This window comes from Phyllostomus discolor, chromosome 9, assembly GCF_004126475.2.
Source record: "Phyllostomus discolor isolate MPI-MPIP mPhyDis1 chromosome 9, mPhyDis1.pri.v3, whole genome shotgun sequence".
Lineage (NCBI taxonomy): Eukaryota > Metazoa > Chordata > Mammalia > Chiroptera > Phyllostomidae > Phyllostomus > Phyllostomus discolor.
In genome coordinates this window covers 50,438,803-50,457,303 of record NC_040911.2, presented here as the reverse complement: position 1 = coordinate 50,457,303, position 18,501 = coordinate 50,438,803, and positions in this window count along the sequence as shown.

Sequence of the window (18,501 nt, the reverse complement as noted above, 5' to 3'; positions counted from 1 at the left end):
TAAGAAATCAAAGAGAATGAGATGAAACTGTGCTAGACACTTGGCAAGTGGTGGTTCTGATAAGTGGAAGTGTTTGTGATGATGAAGATTTTAAGTCCTGGGATGAGCTTCTGAGTCAAGCTGTTTATTACATATCCCTAGAACAGTTTAAAAATGGGGAATATTCTTATCAATTTTGAATAGATTCGTTTCTGTCTGGTCTACAGGTGAAAAGATGAAGTCTGATTTTTAAGTCCCTTTCCACCCAGACATTGTCAGACAAGACAAGAGTGTATTTTGCTTTGCAATGTTTTGGGTCAGAGCTATAGTTTTTGTTTGCAAGTTTCAGAAACAAAACAAAATCTTAAAGAAAATGGGCCATTTATTGGCACTTTCTCAATCATGGCAAGGCCTTGGATCCAAATCTCACTTCTTTTTCTCCATTTCCTGGCCCAGATTTCCTCTTTGTGGCTGTCATTCTTGGTAAAGCTGTTTCTTGCCAAATGATGGTGCATGGTGGTTCTATGCTAATAGACTTAAAATTGGTGATCCCTATGAAAAGACTACCTGTTTTTTGTTTTTTTTTTTAGATTTTATTTATTTATTTTTAGAGAGGGAAGAGAGGGAGGGAGAGAGAGAGAGAGAGAGACACAGAGAGAGAGAGAGACGTCAATGTGTGGTTGCTGGGGGTTCTGGCCTGCAACCCAGGAATGTACCCTGGCTGGGAATCGAACCTGGGACACTTTGGTTCCCAGCCCATGCTCAATCCACTGAGCTACGCCAGCCAGGGCAAGACTACCTGTTTTTCCACTAGCTCTAACAAAAGCCCCAGAGACAATGTTTAATGGTCTTGCTGGGATCCCAATATGGACCATTATGTGCAAGAGTGAGTGGGGTGGGGAAGGTCCTCATTGGCCAAACTATTCTAGGTCATATCTAAGACTGGAGGGCATGGTCAACCACTTCTCAACTATATAAACTGTGTAGGAGGAAAGCACTTCCCAAAAAAGCAGGTCCAATTACACTACAGCCCCATACAGTCCCCAGACCTCAGTGGTTTGCAGAAACAAAGGTTAGTTTCTTGCTGGCCCTATATGTCCACTGAAGTTTGGCTGCAGCCCTGCTCTGCAGCCTCTTCTTTCTGGGCCAGGCTGATAGGCCAGCCCATACCTGGGCACTGACTGCCTCTTGGTAGAGTTGGTAGAGGGAGAGAGAAGGTGGCCGACACAGGGGCTCTTAAGGCCTCTGCTCAAAAGTGGCACTCCTCTCTTATACATCTAGGCAACCAAGTCACAAAGTGAAGCTTGGTGTCAGTGCAATGGGTCATGTGATCCTCCTGCAGTGGGGCCCTATGGTACTGCAGCCAAAACTGTGAATAATAATAATAACTACTAGAAAGGCAGTCAGAATGTAAGCTAGATGTGTCCAGATGTCTGAGAGAAGCTCCCTCACAGCCCCTTGGGTATTGGGCTAAATTGTGGCACAGGCATTCAGCAGACTCTGTGGCAATGGACTCTCCAGTCAGTCAGTTCTGGGGCCCACCCTTGAAGAGCAGGTAGACCATGTGGGGTAAAGTACCTGGTATTTTGTCAGGTAAAGAGCAGCTTTGGAAGGGTGATAGCTAGCCATGGGAAAGATGGTGATCATGGCCTCTAGACATCTGAAGCATTTTCATAATCAAAATGGAGTAGATCTATCTGCCTTCTGATACCTGTGGGATAGAATTAGAGTCAGGTGATTAGAAAGAGGGCCACTGTTCTGAGATACAGTGCTGTCTTGGAAGATCTGAAGTTCTCTCTTCCTAGAGGAGTCTAATGGGTGGAACGGATTCAGAAAGAGGCCAGAAAGTTAAGCTAGATGCCTTTTAGGAACCTCTCCATACTGAGAAATTTGTCTTTGGTCCATGATAATTAATTATTAAACTTTATGAGTACTTGTTCAGCACTTGAAAGGCTGAAAAAAAAAGAGTTTTAAAGTTCATGCCAGATAACGTGAAGTCTACACTATTTCCTGTGACTGGCAACTTATACTACTAATGAGCTCATCTGCCTTTACACAAGACTTTTCTTCCTGGAGCTACTTCCTGAGAGCCTGCTGTTGCAGAAGGAAAGGTGAGATTGGAGAGACTGGCATTTTCTGTGTGTCAAGTTAACTTAATTCAGACTTCCTCAGAAAGTTTCAAACCCAGCATGGATGTTTGGTATACTTAGATATTTCCAGAAATATTTTCTATTGCTTCTCTCAGAAAATGGCTACTTAAGGAAAGAAAATTCTTTAAAAAGGGTGGGAGGTAAAATGTACTGGCACGGTTGCCTTGGAAATCTCTAGATTTTTGTATTATAGATTAAGAAGCAGAAACTTAGGGAAGTGAGAAGGCCAGCTGAGCTTCACCCAGCTGGATGGTCCCAGAGTCAAACTGAATCTTCAGCCAGCTAAAACAGCTATTGCTATTCTGACCCCCATCATCTGCGAGTGACCACATGGTCATGTTAGACCTGGGTCTAGTGTGTGAATGACATCAAAACTGAACTCCTTTTAAAACTTTCTTCTGTGAATCTTAATTACATTTATAGTTCACTGGGAATGTTCTAGATATCTATAGAGTGGTGAGGTAATTATACATATAATTTAAACCCAATACTCTCTTACTGTTTAGAACCAAAAGAACATATGGTTCAATTTTGTCACATACAAGTCCAGAAGACATTTTTGGCTTCAAATCACAACTGAAACTACTTCAGACAAAGAGACGAAAGCTCTGAAATATTGTGTGATTGCAGGAAATCAGAAATACAGTTGACATCAGGGAAATTGGAACCAGGAATTCCAATGGCCCCAGATTCTCCTTTCATTTTGCATATCTCTACTTCTCCCTCTAGGCAAACTCTGTTATGTCAGATCAGTGGCCTTTATTTGCAAGTCTAGAAACTTGGCTGGTCCCCAGTTCACTGCACTTCCCAGTTTTGCCACTGTGGAGGGTTTGAACCTATTTTCCCAGTGGTAATTCAAACCCCAGGAAGTGACTCTCACTGGTCTTCTCTGGGTCAGGGGTTTGCCTCAGACCAATCATCCTGGGCAGAGGTCAAGTTGTACTGGGATTGGGGCAATTACTAGGAAGAAACACTGGGGAGGAATCTGAGGGGATATTCCCCCAAACAAATGGTTCTGATTTCAGTAGATGAGAGGGCAGAAGTGAAAGCAAACTATAGATTTCTACTACATGGTGGATGGTATGGAATTGTTCAACTCTGATTTTGGATAGAGAGGTTATATACTCTATAGACTTTATATTTAGTAATTTATGTTTAAATTAATTAAATGTACCACCCATAATACTTAGAAATTTTAGAAGGCTTTTAAAGCATGGTTTATGCCCTTGAAAGGTTTTATATTAAATATCAAAGAGATTTTGATCTGTCTGTAGAGATGGAAACATGACTTGCAAGGCCCATTTATTCAGAATTCATCCAACATGCCAATGTACTTCTGTTGTCATTTAGAATTTGAAATGTAAAAGAATGCCTCATAAATAAATAACACTGTTTCATGTGAGCTAGGCCTAAACCAAATGGAGACTGCATACTATAAAATGACAACTTAACTCTTTTGTGATTATCCCTTTATAACAATTGACGACTTCTTCTTCTTCTTCTTCTTCTTCTTCTTCTTCTTCTTCTTCTTCTTCTTCTTCTTCTTCTTCTTCTTCTTCTTCTTCTTCTTCTTTTAATGCAGCAGAAAGAAAGAAGGAGTTCCTATCTTTTGCAAGAGCATGGATGGATCTGGAGAGCATTATGCTAAGAGAAATAACCCAGGTGGTGAAAGACAAATGACATCTTCATTTTTTTACTGAGAACTTCTAGGATGACAATTATTAAGACAGTCCATAGAACAACCATAATCCCTTCATCATTTTTGTGCCATGAGTCTAGAAAAAATACTGGGCAGAAATAAGAAAAGCAAAGGGCGGATTTCAAAGAATTTAAAAGTTTGTAGCTTTCATTGAAAAAAAGAGATGCTTGCCATATTTTTTATTTACTTTCAAAACATGTCGAGGTATGGTTTTACATTTGATAGCTTATAATTAGAGTGCTAAGTATGAGGGTTTGTGTGTCCTAGAAAATTAGCACTGGAATCCCAGAATCCTTCTGCCACATGAGCCTTTACATGAACATTTCCTCAGGGTTATATCAATGTAGCATTTCTTTTACTATGACCTAAGTAGAAAGTGACCAACCCAACTTTTGGAAATTCTTAGGAATTTCCAAATTCTAGGAAATTCTTTGTGAGGGTATAAACACTAAATATCATCACCATTATTTTGGAACTTTATGGGGGAAATATATATATATATATATATATATATATATATATATATATAATAGTACACATACACCGTATTTTTTGGACTATAAGATGCACTTCCCCCCCAAGTTTGGGAGGAAAAGGGGGTGTATCTTATAGTCCAAATGTAACTTTCCATTTACATTGGTGAAATATTATGTTATTAAATATTTTACCACATTTTTTGCTTCAAAATTTTTTTCCAATTTTCCTCCTCTAAAACCTATGTGTGTCTTATGGTACAAAAAATATGGTATTATAATTATAGTACAGTGTTTCTAATATACATATTTAATTTAAAAAATTTCAACAGCTCTATAATATATTTTTAATTTTTTATGTTAATATTTTGGCAGGTGTTTTTTTTTACTGGTACATAAAAATGATGTGCTTTAGAATTGATGGTTTCTTATATAAAATGGTATAAGGAAGAGAGGATTTGCTAAAAATAGACATTTTAACACTTTTCGACAACTTTAGCAAAACCAATTCCATCTTTTCTTTTTTTATTGTATTTTTATTACCATTTAGTCTTCTTATACTCCTCTCCTCCCTTCAATCACCTTATTGTCCATGTCCATGAGTCCTTTTTCCTTTTTTTCTCAATCCCTCTACCCCCTCACCTCCCACTTCCCCCTTAGCTGTCATGCTGCTATGTATCTATGAGTCTGTCACTATTTTGCCTGTTCAGTTTGTTCATTAGATTCCTCATATGAGTGAAATCATATGGTATTTTTCTTTCTCTGACTGGCTTGTTTCACTTAGCCTAATGTTCTCCAGGTCCATCCATATTGTCACAAAAGGTAAAATTTTTCTTATTTCTTTATGGCTGAGTAGTATTCCATTGTGTAAGTGTCCCATAGATGTCCCATAGTTGTTTTAGCCACTCACCTACTGATGGACATTTGGACAGCTTCTGTATCTTGGAAATTGTAAATAACACTGCAATGAATATAGAAGTGCTTATGATCTTTTGAATTAGTGTTTTGGGTTCCTTTGGATATATTCCCAGAAGTGGAATTGCTGTGTCGAAAGCCAGACTCATTCATAATTTTTTGAGATATCTCAATACTACTTTCCACAGTGGCTGCACCAATCTGCATTCCCACCAATAAGGCAAAAGTTTCCCCTTTGTCCACATTCTGGCCAGCACTTGTTGTTTGTTGATTTATTGATGATAGCCATTCTGACAGGTGTGAGATGATATCTCATTGTGGTTTTAATTTTCAGGGTTTCTGAGTGGGGTCCTGGGGCCACAGGGGGTTCATAGGGCAATATGTGCAGCTGCTCCCAGAGCCTCAGGGTAGACTTGACCAAGTTTCCAGTCTTTAGAGGGATCTAGAAGTCACTAGGAATTTTCTTGAGGCTTAGGGAAGGTCAGGAAAGGGTTTGGTTGGCTCAGTTGGGAGGAGCCAAAAATGGACTTGCATAGGATGAACCTAACCTAAGGTAAGGGTTCCACTTAGCTTTGGGGAGGTTTGTGAAGAGTCTGAATGAAACCCATACTCTATGGTACTCCTAGACCACTGGGAATGCCATGACCATTATATATTTTCCAAAATTGCATTTCCAGATGGAAGGCCATCCCATTCCTAGTGAACTCTTGAGTTCACTATGGCCACCTGAAGTTAAGTTTGCCTTCTCTACTCACCTTTGTATGACCCTGGGGTTCCCAGGGCACTTGTTGGAGCACTACACAAGTGAAATTTGAGGTGAACAATGACCCTAGACAAAAATTAAAGGGGGCATCATGATATATAAGCACACACCTTTGACATGGTATAAGTTGAAATTCTCACTGGGCAGGACAGATTTTTAAAATGCTGCTATCCTTGGCATTTATGGTGGAAACTGGTTAAAAGTTCCAGCCAGCTAGATCATCTAAATCATCACTTTAATTTCAATGACATTTGACTCTATTACATTAATATTTTTGTGATAATTAATTACATGTCTTTTTAAAAGAATTCAAATGGAAGGAAAACTCACTCAAAAAGGGCAATTATTTGAAACATCAATTGTTTTAGCAAGACAATCAAGTGATTGTGGATTTAGGGCAATGATATATTCAATTAAAAGCTTTATTCCTTTTGAATAATTATGAAAACTCTCTTCCAAGTCTAAACTTTTAAATCTTCCCTGAAGAGCAAACTGCAAGTTCATTTACAGGACAGGGAGGAAAAGATGGTCAATGTATTGATAGCTCAACTTTCCATCTTATCCATGCCTATTGGAAGCTTTACATTGACTCATTTAAAAATACCTTTAATGTTCTTAATGTAAAAATATTAAGAGTTTTTTTTATGGTGAAAGAAATCATAAATAAAGTATAAAGAAAAATGATATACCTACAGAAACATATATAACTTATTTAACTAGCAAAGATTTGCTCTCTATAAAATATAAGATGGTATAACAATTCAGCTGGAATAAAAGATGAATAGCCTACAAAATATAGACAATTATATATATATCTACACTTTACAAAAGAAGCACAAATTACCACTAAGTCATAGAAAAAGAAAATTATTCTAATTAATGATAAAAATATAAATTAAAATGCTAACAATATTCTACACCTCACCTCTTGAAAAATAAGTGGCAAAATAAATGAACTGATTTGGTTGCTGAAAGTACGTGTGACAAGGAGCTTGTATGTGGAATATATGTTTTTCAACATTTTTGGAGGAAAGTTGGGTATGATCTATCAAAATTTTAAGTATGCCCTTTTTATTTTCCAGAAGGATGTTAACCTATAGTAATACTGGCACAAATAAGCAAAGATGGGTGTAAGATTATTGAATACAGGCCTGAAACCTAAAGTCCAGTCTAGGGGGTGCTTACATAAAACATGGTAACTATAGAAACTATGTAGTATTTTAAAGAAGAGATATACAATACATATGTATGTAGTGACATAACAGATAGATTGTCTACTTAAAATGACAAGTTACACTGTAAATTAACAATAAAATAATTTTTTTAAAAATGTAGTTCATTGCTCGGAAAAATCATCTGATTACAGTAGTAAAGAAACAGATATTTAATTTTATGAAAAAATTTGGACATATATGTCATATATGTAGGTAACACTACTGTGTGACATATGGGAAAGTTATTAAGTGGATAGATCTTACAAGTGATCATCACAAAGAGAAATAATTTTCTTTTTTTAAAAATTGTATCAATATGAGATGGTGGGTGTTGATCACACATATTGTGGTAATCATTTCACAATACATGTAAATCAAACCATCATAATGTATACCTTAAACTTACACAGTGATATATGTCAGTTATTTTTCAATGTGACCAGAAATAAAAGAACTATATAATATTTTTTAAAATGACAAGTTACAGAACATTGTCAATAATATGTTCTTACTTTTGTAAAAAAGAAACTGATTTGGAAAAATACACACTGAAAGTTAATAATTAATACTTGTGAGAAATGGAATTCAAAGTAGAGAGTGGAGGAAATGTTTTTTAATTTTCTGAACTTTTTAATATTTGGCAATTTTATAAAGAACATTTATTACTTTGTAAGAAGACAATAGAAAATTGGAAAATAAAGAAACATAGGAAGAGTAAAAGGTCACCCTTAATTTTACCACCTACATGTGAACATTGTTACCTTTTTAAAATAATACTCTCATATTATCACAAGGGTGGGCAAAAGTAGGTTAATAATAAATAATGCAATAATTAGTAAATAAATTGATCAAGAATAAAACTGTTTCCTTTAAATAAATTTCTAGAAGTAAGTTTACCGAATTAAACTATACAAGCATTTGTTTAATTAGTTAATTTTTATAATATAATTAGTGTATTTTAATTTTAAAAAGACTAATTAAAATAGTCTTCATGTAAGACCATCAGGTAAGAAATAGAAGTCTTGCATTTTCCCTTTGTTACCAACATGTAGCATTTTAAATAAGGGCAAAACAGAGAAGTTTACAGATGTCTTCAGAAAGCAGCCAAGTGGGCAAACTATTTCTGACCTAGGAATACTCATCTACCACAAAACAGTATTTCTAAGTAAAATCAAGTATTTTATTTTATTTCATTTCATTTTATTTATTTTTTAAAGATTTTATTTATTTATTTTAGAAAGAGGGTAAGTAAGGGAGAAAGAGAGGGAGAGAAACATCAATGTGTGGTTGCCTCTCACACACCTCCCACTGGGGACCTGGCTCACAACCCAGGCATGTGCCCTGACTGGGAATCAAACCTGTGACCCTTTGGTTTATGGGCCCAAGCTCAATCTACTGAGCTATACCAGACAGGGCAAAAATAAGTATTTTAATAACAAAATAATCTTTCTAATGGGTAAACAACAGTGCTCATTCTATAAGAATAAAGATAACTTATTTATGTTAAAATGGACTGACGTGGATTTGGGATGAAACTAATTAGCAGAGAGGAAAGGTCTCATGAAGATGACATATGCCATTTGGTGGTGGGCTGGCTGTCTTTCTGCTGCTCTCCTCACACTGGAAACCAGTTCTAGTCAAACTCTGTTTGTCTTTTTTTTTTGTCAGAGGTCTCCCAGCTCAGTGCTGGCTCTATACTAAATTCTAGACTTGATCCCTCTAGGTCTGGGATCGGCACACTTCTTCTGTGAATGTTGGACACTAAATACTACAGGCCCTGTGCATCACACAGGCTCTGTTGCAACTGCTCTATTCTGCTATTGTAGCACAAAGCAGCTGTAGACAATGTTTTCAAGAATGAGTCTGGCTGTACGACCATAAAAATTTATATATGGACACTGAAATTTGACTTTCATATAATTTTCATGTTTTATGAAATAGTCTTCATTTGACTTCTCCCCAGTGATTTAAAAATGTGAAGGCCATTCTTGGCCTGGGGGAAGGATTTGGCCCACAGGATGCAGTGTGCTGACACCAGTTCACAGAAAATGGGGAGAGAACTATTTCCAAGAAAAGGTGAAATTGCCTCACATATAAAAGAAATGTCCTGTGTTGGAGACAGACTTAACACATTAAGCTATTTTTGTCTGACAGTGTCCTTTCAGAAACATGTTGTTGACTTGAGGTGTTTAAATTTTTCTTAAACAAAGCAGGCAAAATCTGCCTCCAGCTTCCATCTCCTGGGGCGGGGAGTAGAGGGTAGACAGAAGCAAGTTTTCAATTTTGCTGGTAGTGACTGGCAACAGGAAACACAAGAGAGGGATGCTTCTTATGTCAGTTTGTTCTTCCTGAGTTATATAGGTGACACACTGCCCCTGCCTCTTTCCTAAAGTCATCCTCTCCCCAAGTTTTCAGATGTACTTCTTTAGGAGAACAAGAGGTGTTGAGGGGAGGGCAAAGAACAGGAAAGAAAGCATGTATTTGAGAAGTTATATTTTAAAGGTAGCCCACTTCCTTTTTCCTTGAAAATCCTTGCTGAAAAGAACTGGAAATAGCCACGTGGATGGTTCAGGAAAGTTTCTGCATTTTATTGATGAAGAAATTGAAACACAGAAACATTGAGGTGCATGTCTTAGGTTGCCCATCCCTTGTCAGGCAGAGCAGGTCTGGACCTCAGGATTCAGGCTCCCATGTTGCTGCTTTGGACCTCCTCCATTTTGGAGAGGGTTCAGCATTCAAAACCAAGCAAATATTGCAGAAGCCGATGAAATGGTATTTGATGGCAGGACTGAAATGTAGTGCCTGAAGCCCAAGGGGTCTGTTTGGTGGGTAGGCTTGGCTGGACAAAGGGCACCATGGTCCCTCTCCTTTGGCTACTTCACCTCAGCCACACACCATGCCCAGACCAGAGCCTTGTGGTGCCTGAGACACTGAACCACTTCTCAGAAGATCTACCACTGTTCAGGTGCATTGGGGATCCAAACAAGAGGCCCAGGTTGGCTTGCTGGCTTAGAGAATGTGAACCATATTAGGACAAGTCCCCTTTTTTCTAGTCCTTCATCCTTGGAGTTGAGAGGGAATACTGGGGTAAAGCTTCATTGCCCCCATGGTCTTTCATTCAGCATGAAAACAAGTCTTTTCAATGTTGAATTTGGAAGGATTGACATTTCTCCCTCTCAGCATCTGAGTTTAATTTATAGTCTTCTCCTTCAACTAACTACAAATAAACTAAAGGCCTTACTGAACAGATGGGCTTAAATATTATTTTTAGAAGTCATGGAGGCAAGTAAAGGGAAAAGGAGACCAATTCATCTCTATCTCTCCCTTAATCTGCTGCAGGTTGTTTCAGGCTTTTTAGATCAAATCTTCGGAATTGGTTGATATCCTGATTTAGGATTCACGGATTATGTGAAAGTGGGTTCATGTTGAGGTTATTAATTTTTATTAACTATACAACAGGATATGCCTGTTTCTTTCCCATGTCTTTTTCATTCTCATTTTGTGTGAATAAGATCATCTTCTCTAGTGTTATGCTTTCTATATTATTCAGAAATATCTTTAATTACATATTGAATTAATTTTAAAGTGGAAGCAGAGCAAAGATGTGGGATGGAGTGAATAGGGTGCCAAGTTGACACTGACCTGTGTTCTAATTTAGTTCTGACCTGGAGCAAGTCCCTATGCCTCTCCGAGGATCAATTTCCTCACTTTTAAAATGAAAGTCACCTAGTTCAAACATGCTGTGATTCCAAAACCTGGAGTTAGAGCATTGTTCTTTGTAAGTAGCTTGTATCTCCTGTTATGGGAAGGAAGATTTTTTTTTCTCTTTCTCATTGGACCCAGGAGAAAGATGTAGGCCAATGTCTAGACTTCAATTCCAGGGCTGATTAGATTCATACTTTTATTTGTGACCTACAGGGGGAAAGGCATGGCTGCTCCTCTGTGAATCTCCACAATTAGCAGCATTTTAACTTACTTCACACAGCAGACTTTAGAGTCTTGCTCCCTCTCAGAAGCACACATCCAGTGCCTCCTTGGCATGGACAGAAGTCCCTCTGTGGAGGGCTGAGCATGGGCAGTGGGTGGAGACCAGAGCAGAGCCCCCACCACCCCCAAGTGTGAGGCCATGTGGCAGTTTACACAACCTGGGCCTGGGACTGCCTTCTGGTGGATGGCTTCAGAGCCTTCAGAAGCACTGATAGAGCCCCTGAGACAGTTTTCAGTCAAGCCATCCTTGTGGTGCTTCCCGTGACGTTTTATTAAGTGCTTCTAAATTTGCAGACTAATGTTTACAAAGAAGAGATGGTTTTATGAGAACTGGAAGATGATCTCAGGCAATGTTTAAAGATATTTTATAATTTATGTAGAATAATGATCTTTTCATCCAACTCCTGTTTTTCTTTCCTGTTTAGAATCTAGGCAGAAAAATTGAAAATGAATGTCTTCACATTATTAAGAGAAGCAAAGGAACAGATGGAGTTAGGTAGGAAGGGTTGGGGTATCTGATATTTTTTAAAAAATGTATGTTTATATGTATGTATGTATGTATGTATGGGAATGGAGGGAGAAAGAGAGGGTGAGGTGTCTGTTTTCAGAAGGTCAACGTCAGGGCTTCTGAGCCTCTATAGAAATAATTGATTTGGAGTGTTGCTGGAATGTTGCTGTTACCTACAGGTACTTACTGTCTGCTTCTTTCTGTATTTTGACACTAGGTCTTTAAGAAAATGCAATTTCTTTACACATGAAGGCCTGTAAAATAGTAGAAAAGTCATCAACTTGGAGTCAAAGGCCTGGGTTTCAATCCTACTAATGTAACTTTTTCTCTATGTGACTTTATGAAAGGCACTTTGCCACAGATTTTTTCAACTGTAAATTTTGAATAATACATGGTTACCCCAGTGGTTGAGGAGGGTTAACTGTTACATGCATGTGAAAGGTTGAACACAAAAGAACTTATGAATTATAAAAGTAGAAGTGTTGAATTCTTTAACCCTTTGATCCACTAGACTTACACACTGTACATTTAATATTCCACCACTTAATACCCATTTATTGAGTGTTTATAATGTGCTAGGTTTTGTGCCAGGTGCTGAGTATATAGAGTAAACAAAAATGATGTATTATTTACTTTAATGGTACTTACAATCAGAAAAAAGACTTTTATTTAGTCTTGTAACCCTCAAGATTTTAAAGCTTTAAGTTATCTTTAAGGCAGTTTAAGATATTGAGTGAATAGAGTTGATACTGTGAGAAATCCATTATTTGGTATCTTCTCAGAATCAGTAAAGGGAAAATTTTATAGAAGAAAATATCTGTTGCCCCAAACTTAAGTCGACATAATCTTCTGATACATCATCAAAACAAATCTTTTTCTTTCCTGCTGAATTTATCTGAAGTCTTTAGATTAAACCATATTCAATTATTATTTGTTCATTAAAATGTAGTGATTTTAGGACTGTTTCAAGATCTTCCTATTGGATCAACAGTTTTTGCTGTGGAGGGTTTGGTTATAAACTAGCTTTATTGGGTGGGTGAGGGTGTTGGGCTATTGCCCCCAAATGGCAGCCCTGGTTTATTCAGGGGACATGGCATTTCTGGAAGTGGCAAGTCACTTATAGAACACCGAGAAATGACACTGTTTTCCTTTAGGTTACCTCACAATTTACTCTTTATTATTTTTCCTATGTATCACTGGTAAGTAAAGCTACTGAAACTAGAATGTTTCCAGAAATGATAGAGTTTGAAAATCTGGAAACCAAATGGCTCTGACCTCAGACACTTTCTATATTGTAAGCTTGTGGGCTCCTCAGGCCCAAGTTTAGGGTAAGTAAGAATGCTGTGGTTTTAATGTATATCTTAGACACACATTAAAACAATTATTTCTGTGAATAGGTTTTAACAGGGAAAGGCAAGAGAAAATGTAAGATCTGCTACTTGCTCAAAGGATAGGTATGTGGGTATTGTGAGGCTGGAAAATGCAGCATAATTTTCTCAGTTCCAACCCTAATTACATAGGATCAATTACTAAAAGGCAAGGACTGAACCTCATGTATGAATCTCTTTCCTGGTTTTATGTAATCCCTTTTGTTCACATTTTTTCAAGGTTCCAAGTTGAATCCATATTGCTCTGTCCAGTTGAGTTTATTCTTGGTCATGAAAAGAACAGGTTTTTTCTGAGAATTCAAAAAAAGTGTAATAGTAATATTTTTGTGTGGTTAAAAAAGTAATCTATGTTCATTTTAGAAAATATATAAACAGACTAAAATCTGTAATACAGAATACAAATCATTTATAATTGTACTACTGATGACTACTGCTATTATTTTTATTTCCCCTTATTCAAGTTTTTATCAAATGAATATTTTGATATCACTTTCCATGACATGTTAATAAAATTAAATCATATGCTATACAATTTTTGTAATTTTCTGTCATTCTTTTATGATTTATTATTATGATTTATTACATTTATCAACATGATTTCAAATGGATAAACAGTATTCCATAATGCAGATTTTTCTTAATATTTTAACCATTTTCCTGTTGTTATTTCCAATTCTTTCCTTTACTTGAAATGATGTGTTTTTGATCCTGGACCAGAATATACTCTGTTAATCTCCATCCTGAAATCTCTTTCTATAGTCAAGGTACCAGTTAATCTGTTGAAAACTGCCTTTTAAGTCACCTCTCTGAGTGATAAGCCTGCAACAAAGACCTCATTAGCCACACTATCCAAAGAGTACTTTATTGGAATACTGCCTATATTTCACTAATAGCATGGGGAAAAAAATACACTGGTCTACCCATTATGGAACTGGGTGGCAGGACATATTCTCTTTCAGGATGTTGTTGAAGTGGAAGAAAAATTCTTTTTATTGTGTCTGGGTGGTGATTCTGACAAGAAAAACTTGCTTTGTGCTCTTATACTAACCTGATGTTGAAAGCTGATCAAGGGTTGGCCATTAACAAATTTTTATCCCAGTACTGGGAGGGGATTTACAATAACAACAATATGAATGAAAACAAACATTTCTGTAGTGCTTATGATGAGCCAATCGTTTCTAGGTATGCTCACATCTTTTTAACCCCTCCATTGTGACCCATGAAACAGGTACCCTTCTTATTCCTATGCTATAGGTGAGATAACAGGACCAGAAAGGTTCTTGCCAAATGAGTTGTTGCTAAATGACTTGTTAGCTACATTGTTTTTGTTGTTCCAATATAAATATCACTTAATGCCAGAGCTCAAAAACTGCCATTCTTATAATTTTTCTCCATATACCTATAAATTTACTAGGGAATATTTCTTATCTAATATCTGACATTTCATTTGAGTTAACATAGTGATCCCTGAAGCTCTATATCTGTGGCTTTCTTAACAAGTTTATTTTCCTTATGCAAATGTGCAGTCCTGTGTTTTGAAGAGGAATGTATCCGGCACAGACTTTTTTAAAGGAAGTAGGGGATGTGGTTTTGAAACTCTGATTGGAAAGATAAAATGGTTGTGCATCTATTTTTTGCCTTGTATTTATACTTTAAGCTTATTGGGCAGTTTGCCTAGAAGTAATTGACTTTTCTTGCCCTCTTCCTCTCCCCCAACACCCACACCCCTTCAGGTCCAAAATAGGTTTCCATAGTCTTTGGTCAGTCCAATCAGTAGATATTAGAAAGCCATTAGACTGTCAAATTTGTTGTATCCCACATTGAGTGATCACACATTCACTTTTATTTCCAAGCTTAAAGCCAAATATACTTACTTTTTCACTTTGATTTTTACACAGTGGTTTGTGTTTCTCCACGCCCCACCCCCTCCTTACTTTCTTGCCATTTAATCTGGTAGACCAAATTTGGCAGCCAGCTTATCAAAGGTCAGAGGGGACTTCTTCACTTTGTTCCAGGAAAAGGGCACCATTACAGATGCTCTGCAATGAAGAATCAATAGAAAGAAAAAGCCTGGCAGGGTGAACTGAACAAGAGGCACAAACCAACAGAATCTCAGCATCAGACCATTAGGTTTTTGCTTTGCCTTCCTATCCTCTCAGGTCAGAAGGGCCCTGCTTGGCTGGTCAATACCTCAAGGCACATTTTAAAAGTTCAAATTAAGCTCTTGTGCTCCTCCTTCCTTGTAATGAGAAGAAGAATTAGAAAATTTTGACATCTTTTGTCACAATTTTCGGATCCTTTCTAAGACCATAGTTCATTGCTCAATAGGTTTTCTTCATAGGACTTAAAATGGTCTGAATTTTTATCTGAGCCTAAATGGTGGCTGCAGTGAGGGAGGGACCAGGTCAAGAAATGCTCCTTGGACAGGATTGGGACTGATTTGTGTTTGAGGCATAACTCACCTCTGCAGGCCCTGTAGACCAGGAAAGGAAAGTCTTGTTTTCTCCTATGAGGACCTCTGTAAAGCATTCATTGATTAGACTGAATGTTTGAGAAGATGTACCATCCACTTTTCAACATTCTTGTGCTATCAGCTTAATAACATGTATCAGTTAGAAAGTTGTGATAAGGTTTATAGGGACTTGACCAGGTGCCTAGCACAGTTAATATTCTAAAACACTAGTTGGTGGTTGTTATTCTTCAGAAAAGGAATGGCTCCTCCAGCCCCCATCTTGTAACCTGAAATTCAGTTACATGAGCTTGTCTCTTAAAACAAAGTTCAAAAGTTTGGGCAATCAAAGTACTGCACATGCATCCTTTTCTCATTATGCTCAGAGTCCTGGGATGGGAAGGTACTTTGGGATGTTATGAAGGCTGCTGGTAATTCAGCACAAAGGCACTGGTCATCCCTGCTTGGGAGTCTTATTTCTTGGTGAAGTGAATCAGTTATTGAACTCAATTATCTTTTCTGTTGAAAATGCTCAATTACATATTATGTTTTAGCTTGGTACAACCATAGGTTTTAAGTCTTACTAGGCAGATCCTCAATGCATTCTGTCAAGCATTCTGTTGTCAAAATGAATTAATATGAATTAAATTCTGAGAGCTTACAGGGGTGGTTATCAGCCATTATACCCATCTAAATGACCTGAAGTTCTTTGGAAAAATTACTTGTTGAAGTGCTGCTCTTGGAGATTTGGACCCAGTGGGTGTGAATGGGACTGTCCAGAAGATTCTGACATGAGGCCAGTTATGAGGACCACCAACCAGTGAAGAGGATACATATAGATACATACATCATTAACACTAGGCAGACTAACAATTGCTATAATTGACTTATAAACAGAATACCAGGTGAGCGGTCTCTATAATGACTAAATCAAACTCGATATTACTTGTATAGTTACTAAGCTAATTCCCATGGACAGTCCATGTCTCTGCATTTCCTGGTCTCACTGGGGATCGGGCATGGTGTTGGATATTTTCCATTTGCTCCTGTAGATCACCAGCCACCCTGTGTGCATTGGGAGACTGCCCCATATGGGCTGAATTAAGGTGCTTTTCTGCCTTTAGATTTCTGGATGAACTTGATTAATGGGAGGTGCTAGCAGGAGATCAGAGGACAGGAGGAGACAGGAGGGGTGCTGCTGGCCCTGCACTGTTGATAGCCCTGGGTTCTTCACTATGCTTGGCACCTTTTTATAAGACAGAAAATACCATTGAATATAGTCTCTTCATTACATTCTCTTTAGTTACCTGATTTGAGCATACCACCTGTGTTCTGCTCGAACCTTGGTTGACATGGTTTTCTTCACTTGTAGCTAGGAAATGGTACATATGGTAAAAAAAGCTAAATGTGTTATGATAGGAGTCAAAGAATAAAAATATTAGAACATAGCAAAACTATCAGTAAAACTTAGAGTTTTTAGTACATTTAAAGGCTGTCATGAACATTCCTCATTTCTGCAATATAGAGATGAAGGATTTGTTAATTTAGGTATCCTGTGACTAGAAAGTAACAGACTTTCTGGACTTCTCATTTAAGGAAATGGGCTATAGCAATTCATTTCATCTAGGTTTCCTTAATCAAATACTTCTTAGAAGAGTAACAAAATGGGAGTTCTTCACGATTGACATGGAATTCTGCTTCTTGTGTTTATTTCAGGACTTTCCTCTGTGTTAAGTCCCTGAGGATACAGGAACTAATAGCACAAAGCCTCTGCCTCTAGGTACTTGCATTTTTTTTTAGGGGAGGAAGAAAGACTTGTAACCAAGTAGTTCAAGTGCTGTGAGTACACAGAGGTCTGTACAGGCCTGTAGGAACACAGCCAAGGAAGTGCTTCAGCATCAGGAGTTTGAGAGATGACTTCCAAAGGCGGTGCTTGAGCTGATCATGAGGGAAACACATGAATTAGTATGTTTTAACACAAAGCTGAAGAGAGAACCAGAGAAGGAGCAATAGCAAATGGGGCTGTCCATAGGTGGTTGTGCCTGAGGTTTTGAGCACCCTGGACTGGTGGTAGGTGAAAGGGCAAAGGGAAAAGTGCTCATGGTCTCAGGACTGCACGTAAATCTTCTTATTGCTACTCTTGCTTCAGACAGTTGGAGAGGCTCCCTTGGAGAAAGCAAAAATGTCATGTGGGTGGACAGAAGCACACATAAAAACTAGATGTAGGGGTTTTATGCACTCTTGATGAAAGGTTGTGGGAAGGGTGAGAAAGAAAAGATGAGCAAGTGTGATTAGGGGATGTGAAGTGACACATAAACAAAGTAAGAAATTAATACCATTCTCAACATTCACAGAAAGCACAATAGCATGAAGCCAGTCTCTTCTCACTGTACATCCAGGTAATAAACTCCTTAAACACCAGCACTATGTTTTTATTTATTTGGTGGAAGAGAAACACTTTCATTATCTAGAGTCAGATAAATATATTTAGACTAAAATGAATACAGACCAAGTGTATTGCTTGGGAGAGAAGCACGCTGTGCACATAGGATTCTGCTTGCATGAGAAGTAGATTGGCCCTGAGTTAATGTAATCCAAAGTATGACAGTGGCTCAGGGCTGAAAATGACACTGAAGGTGGGTTTGGCCCATTTCCTGACATGCCATAGGCAGGACTGGCCACTCATATATCCAAAACATAAAAGACTTGCTCCATTCCCTGAAAGGAATCATGGAATTTCAGGTACAGTTTTGAATTAAAAATCTTGTTTCTCTTAAATATGACATTTTAATCTCCATCACCTCTTCCCATAAAAAACTTGAATTATTGATTTGTCTCATTTTTTTTATTAAGAAAGTTTGGCTGAAGAAGAGTTCCATTATCACCACATAAGTTTTTTCATATCTATCACTTTCTTCACAACAGTTAAGGACAAATTTGTAAATTTGTACTTATTGTTAGGTATTTTTTCACACC